Here is an 11859-nt window from a genome sequence, read left to right on the forward strand (position 1 = left end):
AAATGGGACTGGTAGATTATATTTCTCGCCAACCAAATCAGAAAGCAAAAGTTACAAACAAATATGACGAGGAATTTGCGGTAGCAACAATTACCCGCATTCGTGACGCAATTGCAGCAATTTATGTAAATACCACACCACAAACCTGTCAATCACGACACTTTAACAGCGTCATTACCACACATTCCACACGTGCCTCACATCCTCGCTCAACAAACTATTCCAATTTGCTTTCTGCCATTAATCGAAATACAAATCAGTTGCTCTTTAAATACTCTGCAAACGCAGCACAATTGCCATCTCATTCTAATACCAGTGCAAATTCAACTCAAATCCAGTCACAAATAAACACTACATCTAACCGCACTCATATCCACGTAATTGAAAATCACGAAATGAGTACTTCTCCTTCACACAGCCGAAACCCGCAAACTCCCCCTACCCACAGCCGGGTGACATTTCAATCCACTCCAAATTCAGGACCGACCCGATCTTCAACTGAGGGACACCCTTCTCCTAGTGCCGAATTGTCAAAAGAAGAGGTGTTTGAAAACAACCTGACACAATTGTTCACAAAAGGCTTTCTGGCTGTACTGACCAGCAAGGACGCAGTTCTGAAAGAAGTACGGGACTGCATACTTCAAGATGACCCCCAGAGATGCAAGGAAGTCAACCCGTACCTATTCTCGTAATGGCGAGACTTGCACGTCCGCTCAGGATGTGTTTGTGTGGACGAACGCGTTGCGATTCCACACTCCATTCAAGACGCGGTGTTGGAAAGCCTCCACTTAACGCATCCAGGAAGTTGGGGGATGATAACGCTTGGCCAATACGCGTTCTGGCCGTATATGCACCGCGAAATTCTAAATAAAGCGGCCACGTGCAAACCATGCACGGATATTGGTAAGAACCTTAAACCTGTTATTCCGGCGTCTAATTGGAAACCTTTATTGCCATGTACAGAACCAAATGAAGAAATACAGATTGACTTTGGAGGTCCTATCACGAATGAAAAAGATCACGACACATATTTTCTTGCATGTATTGATCGTTTTTCCAAATATCCTTCTGTAGAAGTATTTGATAAAGCTAATGGACCAAATGTACTAAAATTTTTAGACGATTACATTCAAACACACGGTGTTCCCCGAAATATTAGACTTGATCAAGCACGATGTTTAATAGGTTATAAAGTTAAAAACTTTTGCAAACAACACAATATTAACATACTACCTGCCACTGTAAATGATCATAGAGCCATAGGATTAGTGGAGCGTTTGATACAAACAATTAAAAGACGCTTAGGCTGCATGAAATTAGACAATAGAAATAAAACATTCACAATTAAAGAAGCAATAAAGTCAATTGTATATCAATTACGTATATTTAAACAAAAGACTACAAATGTAACACCTTTCCAAGCACACTTTGGACGTAAGCCAAACACACCACTAAGCAATATAAGTACAACACCTAAATCATCTAATCTGTCATATGAAAACATTCTTCACCACTATTTAGACGCTGACACTGTCCCTGTTGAGGACTACTTGGATGAAAATGGATGGGTGACGGGAGACAGAAGCGACATACTGATTGAAGAGGCAATGCAACGGGCACAAGTTGACGCCGGACGCCGCTACAACGGCGAACACAACAAATCTGTCTCTCGCTTCATATTACATCCCAAACTGAATAACCACATCCCCAGATCAGAAAAGTCACTGGATTTGAAGCTCGCTCGCAAGGTGACTAAACGTTCCAAACGAGACCTCCGCGGTCTTTGGGAAACACTGGCACCAGGAAGTACGGTTGTTCGTACATCAGATACGACAACCGTCATCAAAGAACCAGGAGTACCTGAAGTAAGCGTTCGCAATAGCGATATTGCTAAATTCGGTACTCGCGCCGAAAGGAACACTGAACTCTGGCAATATGCACAGCGTCGACCCCTCCCTTACGATAAAACTACAGAAGAGAAAATCGCGCAGCACACGAAGGAACTAAAGAAGAAATTCCGCGGGGAGATAAAAATTCGACACCGCCCAACACAATCAGATGCAGCATCGGATGTGTCATCTGCCAACAGCAACATTTCAAAAGCAATGTTGGCACGAAAACCAAGAAAGCCTCAAGTCGGGGGAAAACGATCACGCAACACATCGGTGAGTATGAATACGTCAAATACATCGTCTGTTGCTGCCCCTTCCGTGACGTCTTCAACCACGTCTCCTTCGAATACTAGTGCTAAACGAAACCGACGAGCTCCAGACTATTACGGATTCGAAAGCTCGGTCAATTCGGTTAGTGATGATTCAACAGCTCCGGTTTCCAAGAAACCGAAACGAACAAACCCGGTGATCGAAACAATCCTCCATGAAGAAGCTACAAGGCCGCCAGTTCCCGAAACAGACTACGAATTGACGATTGCCAGCCCCTCTGCACCACCACCAGTGGGAACTTGGTCCCCTGAAGAATACAATTACGACGATTACGCTCGTGAAGTAAGCATGAGTGTATTCGATGCAGAAAACCAAATTTAAACCAAAACTATTTCAAATTGTCATTGTTAACTTATTAACTTAGTTCCAATCTGCAATTGTTAAAACTCATTTCGGAATTGCCTTGCTTTTCCACTCATTTCATGTTTTCGTTTAATTTTATTTCTCATTGTGTGTTAGTTCTCCATTCCTTTAATTTGATGTTACAATTGTAACGCTAATCCGCGTATTATAAAGTTGGATGGATTTGAATCACGTTTGTGAATTAATTGATATCGCGTGCATAAAATTTACTGCATATGTTGTCAATTTCCGTTATGTTCGTTCTTTCTTACATTTGAGACTCGAATACACTAATCCTACGGCACTCATTAATCGTTCCTCATTATGTATACTATCTATAATAACCAGTACATATTTTAATATTATTCTAAATTTTATACTGATGCCGTTTAAAATTTTTGTTCAGCGCAGGATATGTGGTACGGTTGTACCATAATTTAGTTCCCATTTAGTAAATTGTACTTAATTAATTTATACTTGTCCTTGTAAAACTAAAAGTCAATGTTCACATAATTATAAATTACCGCCGACTAAAAAGTCATTATTTCATACTGTTCACACCTCCCACTTTTACTCAACTATTCATTCTTTTGAATCTTCTTACTGAATTCAGTCGTTCACAACCTAATCTCTTTTCCACTAGATAGAAACTTAGCGGATTTGAAGGAGAAATCCATCACCATTTAAATTGTCTACATTCGCACCTCGATTGTAGTTAATTCTAAAAGTAACAATCCAATTGACGTTGGAAACTTGGATTCGTACCTCGAATCCATACATCTAAATCTGAGTGGATTCGCAGCACGATTGTACCCTATAGTCAGGGTTGTCACACACAGTGTTCCCACAAAAATTTATTTTTTCTCAAGAAAACTGCTGTTGATAAAAATATAATTTGAATTTTTTTTCGGTAGCTTGTTATGCAATTCGAAAAACTAATTGACAACCTAATGAAGAATACGTTTCCTAACTGCAAAAGATTTTCTTTCTCTCTCAAATTTGGCATATAATGCTCATTTATCCAGAAGCAAAAAATCAAAACGTGTCTTTTCTAGATGTATTGTTCCTCAAATCTGATTCTCAGAAATTTTTTCCCTCATATTGGTCAAGAAAAGAATGTAAGTTTAGCGGTGAATAGCGGTGAAAATAAAAATTTCATCGAAAACCCCGGTATCTCTTAGCGTTGAATGCGATGAAAAAGTGATTTTTTGTAAGATTTGCCGTTTTTAGTGGTGAAAACATTTTTTCAACAGCACTCACCGAATAAGGAACTGCAGTACAGGGGTTCGAACCATCTCCTCCTGCATGTCAACATCTGCATACCCCACTGCCCCAGCTGTCATTTGATTAATTGATATTTTCTGTGAATTTAAGATAAGCGTTAAAACTAGCGGTGAATATTTGTAAGACTTCCAATTTTAGGGGTGAAAAATTTTTTTGCCGCATTCTCCTGGTAGCGGTGAAAAATTTTCTTGCAAGCATCAATGATTTAGAAAAGTAAATTTGTTTCAACCGATTGGCCTCAAAAACCAAATCCCGAACTTGATGTGGAAGTACTTCTTTTTTTTCGACTTTGAAAAGTCGAGTTCCAAATCGTTTATGTGTTAGCAGAAAAAGTCGATCCTGGAATGAATTAAAGTTAAGAACTCAAATCCAAACCAGCGGGCTTCATTTAATTTAATTGTTTCGCGGGAGCAGTTCCTCAACTTTGTTGAAGTAATGATAACAATAATAATAGTTAATTTTTTCATCAAATGCTCTTTAAAATTTAAGTTGAGCTTTAAAATGTATTTAATGAAAATGTTATCGGCTCCCTGAGACAAAAAATTCTCCACTCTTTTTATAAAATTGATCTACGAGATTGGGTTGGAATGAAATTACGGAAAAAGATCTCTCCCCTTCCTTGCTTAAAGACAAACTGGCTTATCGTGTGTATATGATTTGCAAAACCCAAACGCACTTCAAATATCTTCACATTGTGATTTACTATAAAAGCATCTGCTTTAAGGTGTGCACGACGCATTGAGGGGGCGCAGATGACAGGAAAGAATAAAACCAACTCGTGGGGCTAAAATGAGGAGAGACCATTTTAATGCAGATTAGATTTATTCAAAAAAGTATTTGCTGCATAGAAGAAGGAATTGTCAATTGAAACTTAAATTGACTAAAAAACCTAACGTTTGCAAACATTGCATTCGTCGTTAGGTTTAACAAAAGAAGATAAATAAAACTATTTACAAAGCATATAAACTTGTCTTTGACTCTATCTAGTGAGTTCTCATGAGTTAAAGTGAGAATTGATTTAAAATAACAACAAGTTTTTGAAATTAATGTTTATATTCAAATTAACAACAGTTTATTTACATTTGTTACACAAAAATTATTTCAATCTTTATTTCGGAGTTTCTGAAGTTCATGGGTATGTTGTTTTCTAATCCTGAAAAGGAATTTTTATTACCCTTTCCATTTGTTGTTATCTTTTACCTGTTGGGGTTGACAAAGTTTTGATTTAACATGTACCAGAATAGTTTTTGAATCGCAAAATTTACATTTTTCTGCATTTGACTTAATTTTTCAATATTAATTCCCGCCCCCGGTACTTGTCGTGCGTAATTAAATTTGTTTCATCTTTTTGAAGTAGATCGCATCTATTGTCATCTGTTATTCAACCATGCGACATGCATCTAGTTTCACCCATTTAATTTTATCTGCTGTACCAGAACAATCAACGATGTGTTGTCCCACAGGGGAATCTTTTTTTTGATGCTCCGAAAATCTAGTGGTAACAAGTCGGCTGGTTTGGTCAACACAGAAGATACTACATCCTCCTCATGTAATTTTATATACCACATGCGAATTCAGATTTTTAACAAAAGATGATTTCAGTGTGGGCAAGCGAATTGTTAACATTTTCGTTGTGAAAATGATTTGATTTTCAAACATTTTTTTGGTCTATCAGTAAAAATTTTAGTGATGTTTTCTCTGTATTGTACAATTTTTTCTCATGTTGTAACAGTGCATAGCTACGGAAACTTAACTTTATGCCGTTATCAATCAATTTTTGATACCCTTGACAGCTAATTTTTCGTTCAACCTTCACATTTATCTTCAGATCTACAAATGCCTGGTCTACATTACCGTTGCGTGCCTCAAGTGTTAATTTTAAGTTGGGTGAAGAGCAATTGCATATTCAGGGTAATTTGGAGGGTTCCCTTTGACGGTGCTCACTCTGTCATACACAAAAATCTTCACCTCAGGAATTTTTCTCTCCCTTCCCTCATTTGGTTTTTGCAAAAGTTTTTCAAAAGGTTTCATCCACAGATTTGACAAAATAACGGGCAGCGAAGCACCCATGGCTAAACTGTCCGATTCAGTGTACCTCATTATAAATGTAAAACCAACACACAATCTAGCACTTGTCGCAATTGCGAACACAGCACGTTCCAGGTGTGTTTAGTGTGAAGTTTGTAATAGATGTTTCCAAAATGTCAGCAAATCAGCAACACAGAATATGATAGCTTGGAAAGCCGGTTCTGGATGTGCTCATTCTGTCGTGAAAATGATCAGACTGACATTAACCATTCGTCCGAAACTAAAACTTTTCTAAGATATGTCGACGATATTGTGAGAACTGTTAGAGGTGACACAAAAGAGCTGTTAGATGCAGTCAATAACCTCCATCCAAATCTCCAATTTACATTAGAAACAACAGATGATAAATTGAGGGGGCGCAGATGACAGGAAAGAATAAAACCAACTCGTGGGGCTAAAATGAGGAGAGACCATTTTAATGCAGATTAGATTTATTCAAAAAAGTATTTGCTGCATAGAAGAAGGAATTGTCAATTGAAACTTAAATTGACTAAAAAACCTAACGTTTGCAAACATTGCATTCGTCGTTAGGTTTAACAAAAGAAGATAAATAAAACTATTTACAAAGCATATAAACTTGTCTTTGACTCTATCTAGTGAGTTCTCATGAGTTAAAGTGAGAATTGATTTAAAATAACAACAAGTTTTTGAAATTAATATTTATATTCAAATTAACAACAGTTTATTTACATTTATTACACAAAAATTATTTCAATCTTTATTTCGGAGTTTCTGAAGTTCATGGGTATGTTGTTTTCTAATCCTGAAAAGGAATTTTTATTACCCTTTCCATTTGTTGTTATCTTTTACCTGTTGGGGTTGACAAAGTTTTGATTTAACATGTACCAGAATAATTTTTGAATCGCAAAATTTACGTTTTTCTGCATTTGACTTAATTTTTCAATATTAATTCCCGCCCCCGGTACTTGTCGTGCGTAATTAAATTTGTTTCATCTTTTTGAAATAGATCGCATCTATTGTCATCTGTTTTTCAACCATGCGACATGCATCTAGTTTCACCCATTTAATTTTATCTGCTGTACCAGAACAATCAACGATGTGTTGTCCCACAGGGGAATCTTTTTTTTGATGCTCCGAAAATCTAGTGGTAACAAGTCGGCTGGTTTGGTCAACACAGAAGATACTACATCCTCCTCATGTAATTTTATATACCACATGCGAATTCAGATTTTTAACAAAAGATGATTTCAGTGTGGGCAAGCGAATTGTTAACATTTTCGTTGTGAAAATGATTTGATTTTCAAACATTTTGTTTGGTCTATCAGTAAAAATTTTAGTGATGTTTTCTCTGTATTGTACAATTTTTTCTCATGTTGTAAATGTGCATAGCTACGGAAACTTAACTTTATGCCGTTATCAATCAATTTTGGATACCATTGACAGCTAATCAACCTTCACATTTATCTTCAGATCTACAAATGCCTGGTCTACATTAGCGTTGCGTGCCTCAAGTGTTAATTTTAAGTTGGGTGAAGAGAAATTGCATACTCAGGGTAATTTGGAGGGTTCCTTTTGACAGTGCTCACTCTGTCATCCACAAAAATCTTCACCTCAGGAATTTTTCTCTCCCTTTCCTCATTTGGTTTCTGCAAGAGTTTTTCAAAATGTGTCATCCACAGATTTGACAAAATAACGGGCAGCGAAGCACCCATGGCTAAACCGTCCGATTGAGTGTACCTCATTATAAATGTAAAACCAACACACAATCTAGCACTTGTCGCAATTGCGATTACAGCACGTTCCAGGTGTGTTTAGTGTGAAGTTTGTAATAGATTTTTCCAAAATGTCAGCAAATCAGTAACACAGAATATGATAGCTTGGAAAGCCGGTTCTGGATGTGCTCATTTTGTTGTGAAAATGGTCAGACTGACATTAACCATTCGTCCAAAACTAAAACTTTTCTAAGATATGTCAACGATATTGTGAGAACTTTTAGAGGTGACACAAAAGAGCTGTTAGATGCGGTCAATAACCTCCATCCAAATCTCTAATTTACATTAGAAACAACAGATGATAAAAACAGCTTGCCATTTCTGGACAAGTCAATTAACGTACAACCGGAGGGGAACATTTTTTGCACATGGTATCAAAAACCATCAGATACTGGAACAATTCTGAACTATCGTAGCTGTACACCCCTGCAACATTAGGCAAGCATAATACAGGGAACAATACGCCGCCTGTTCCAAGCCATCAGCAATTGGGAATCGTTCCATAAAACATTGACAAAAAATGAAGAATTTGGGAACGTAATCAATATCCTAGTCATTGGGTAGGGAATATCGTCCAGGATACAATTAAACAGCTGAGAATGAAAGAAAAAAGAAAAAGAGATAGATATATTGCGGATGTAGCCGTAAAACAACAAGAAAATACTGAGAAACAACAGTTTGTATTACAGTACAGAGGCAACATCTCTAATGAATTTGTAAAGAAGTTGAACAAAACTCATCCTGTAAAGACGATTTTCACCACTCGGAAACTTAAGAGCTGTTTACATAGCCTCAAGTCTAGCTTTGATAAGGATCTCAATTCCCACGTGGTTTATGAACTCACTTGTAATGGATGCAAATCCTTCTATGTATGGCAGACATGCCGACATATTACTGTAAGGGTTGCAGAGCATGCCAAGAAGGACTCGACGATGGGAGTACATGCAATCGAGTGCAACGGTGATAAAACAGCTTTCCAGTGGAAGATATTAGACCAATGCAGCAACCAATCTAAGTTAATGACACTAGAGGCGCTCTATATAAGAACGTTGAGACCAGCCATCAACACGCGCGACGAATACCGAACACGAGAATTGACACTGAAAGCTTAGTTTGGAGATGAAAACCCAACTTGAAAGACACTTTAAGAAACGAAAATTTCAACTTTACAACTGAACAATACCAAAGTAAGTTTAAAGCAATATATGAAGGTTTTTTAATAGAAAACATGTCGATATGCATCTGCTACATCAAATCGGAAATGTATTATTACACAGATGTTAATATTTTGTAGATACGATTGTAGATTTGTAAAAATTCGTTTTAAATTTCCCTGAATCGTTGATTTTATTGATTTGCATTTTATTTTCTTGCTTTTCATTTTAGCATTTTGTATTGTTTATAACCTGACGATCAACTCAGATTTCGAAAACGTTTGTAAGAAAATTTTAAATTGACAATCCTTTTTTTAAATCTTCATTATATTACACTTAAAGTGAACGCTCGTAACTGCTAGTCCAAAAAGGCTCTTCATAGCTTACCTCGCAATCTCAGGAACCTCGTCACTGGAGTACAGCTCTTTTAGCACAATTTCGATTGCCTCGCCAACCGGTACATTAGTGTAAAAGCTCTTAAATCGAGAGATACTACTAGCTAATCTTTCTCCAAATTGGTTGTCTCTAAAGCGGCTCTGGAATCTTTGAGTTAGTCTCAATATTTGCACCTGGTAACCTCTGGAAAATTGGACACAGAAATCTATTGAGTTTTTTTGTTACTGCCATTGAGTATTGACAAAACAGGCCGAAGCGGCGTGCAGTATTTGTACTTTAGCAAGTTTTTGTACTTTAAAATGTACTTAATCAAAATGTTCCAGCTCCCTGAAATAAAAAAATATTCCACTGTTTTTATATTATTGCTCTACGAGATTGGGTTGTATTGAAAATACGGAAAAGATTCTCTTCTCTTCCTCGCTTGGCAAAGGCAGAACAGGCCGAAGTGGCGTACGGTTTGTGTACTTCAGCAAGTCCATAAGGCATGATTGGTTGCGATCCAGTTGTCCTGAGCCTGTGATAAATCTTTTTAATTGCTCTTTTAATTGCTTTAATTTTATTAGTCCTCTCCGTCTTTTTTATGCGATTTTTCGCTTGACCGATTTTTCGTCTGACGCTTTTGACTTTTCGTCCTCAAAAACGGGATAAACAGGTAGCGCCCAGCGGGCATTAAATGCTCTTAGAGCCTTTCAGCTCTGTTTCACAGCTCAACTTGTTTTGGAGACTTATACTTATGGTATGAAGGAAGGTTCTTAGAGGTTGAGACACCCCCAACAACCCCCCCCCCCCTATTGCCTCCACCCCCCACCGCGGTGTTGCCCCAGCCCAGTGTTACCCCCCCCCCCCATTAGCCCCCGGTGCAACCCCCCCCCCCCCCCGCCCCGTGGCTAGCTACTGACAAAGCCAACCGCTCGCCGGTCGTTTGAGAGCAATTCGCCCGACGTTAGTCGGTTATGTTCACTTATCTTTCACTGTTTCATTAGTTGATGCAGCCTACTATTTATCAGTTTCTCGGTTTTTATGGTTGGTTAGATCGTCACTTACTCCATTACGAGCCTCAAACTGGCTGGCACTAAGGATTTCATTCAGTTTATCCGAGTATGTCTTTCTTAACACAAAAACCACGCCCTTTATGACTGGGAAATTGTGAACTTTTTTAACCCCTCTATCCATTGGTTTCTCACGTACATTTTTGGCGTAGCACTTTGCCGATTCTATTTGGCCTCGTTAACATTTTTGTTGCAAATGTTTGAATTACTTCAGATCATGCGCGATAAATGGAAAAAGAAACGCGTGAGACGTTTGAAGAAAAAGAGGAGGAAGATGAGAGAGCGATCCAAGTAATAATCCTGCTCTCAGATGAAACTCTTCTTTGGTGCCAATTTTTCGCAATATGCCGACATCCTATTACCTGAAAGAAGGAGAATTGGTCAACTTTCAACCTAGAGCTTTAACATGATTTTGTTTCTTAAACTGTTTGTGCAACATCGTTGTGGGCATTGAGGTTTGGCTGAATTGGCAGTATTGTGTTCTTGCGTATCTGAAGAATTGATGTTTTATGATAGTCTTTTTGATCAAATATCTTCTCAATTACTGTAACTGAAAAGATAGACAATTGAAAATTTTCCTGCCAGCAGCAGCAGTTGCGCTAGTCAAGTGGTAGACGTATCAAAATATAGAAATATTGTTGCTGACCGATCAGAAGACCATGTTAATGTGTTCTGCTTTTCTGGAATGGATGCTCCATAATACGCTCAAGGAATTGTCCATGTTTTAAAAGAAGGATATGAATGTTAATATAAATATGCTCAGAAATTGCGTTAAGCCGAAACTGGTCTAGGGGAAACTGATCTCAGGTTCGCTTGTGATAGATTCACATCAAGTCCCACAGGCCACTGAGGCCCGCGAGGCATGGCCATTTGTAAAATATAGTATCTAGAATTAGACTATTGTACTTAGGTTGATTGAACTCACAAAGTTAGTATTTTACATTCTTTTTTTTTTCAGATCATGCGTGATAAGTGGAAGAAAAAGCGCGTGCGCCGCCTGAAGAAAAAGCGAAGGAAGATGAGAGAAAGATCAAAATAGGCTGTCTTCTTCAGCTCAGCGATCAGTGTGCACCTTGAAAATTGTCTCAGCTTGTTTTGTGACGATTACGAGCTGTTCAATATCAAAACAGCGAAGAACCAAGTGATTGTCAAAGTGTCGGACCGAAGAAATAATTTCATTGAATCTTTTCACTTGTTCTTTGAAAGATTTTTGGCAATTGTTGCTTTGAAATGATAAAAACTTTGATGATGCGGTTTTATATTACGTTGATCAACAGCTGAAGAATTTATTTTTGAAAACCATAATCTCGTAAACGAACGAAGTCATGAGTTCAACAGGCCGTTTCAGGATTGGAATTTTTGGATGAAATAATTAAAACCGAAGTTTTAATTCTTGAATGAATTGCATACTGGCACTGCTCTGTAATGTCTAATAGCCGCACCGCGATAGCTGGTGCTATTATTTGCCTTCTCTTGGTTTTTGAATATTTATGTATTGGTGAATGGAGTAGTTTAGGGAGCAAAAAATCGAGTTGGTTTGAAGAGTGATTTATTTCCAAGTACCTCTAAAGTGGAGTGAGAAGTTGGTATT

General features: G+C 37.8%; 1 long non-coding RNA gene across 1 annotated transcript; it reads left to right on the plus strand.

The window, feature by feature from the left end:
* Positions 1-10188: 10188 nt before the first annotated feature.
* On the plus strand, positions 10189-11573 carry LOC142350250 (uncharacterized). Its single transcript, XR_012760867.1, has 2 exons — positions 10189-10317; positions 10483-11573. It is a non-coding gene; the product is annotated as an uncharacterized LOC142350250 (long non-coding RNA).
* Positions 11574-11859: the final 286 nt, after the last annotated feature.

Source organism: Convolutriloba macropyga, chromosome 12, assembly GCF_964194025.1.
Source record: "Convolutriloba macropyga chromosome 12, txConMacr16.3, whole genome shotgun sequence".
NCBI lineage: Eukaryota > Metazoa > Xenacoelomorpha > Acoela > Convolutidae > Convolutriloba > Convolutriloba macropyga.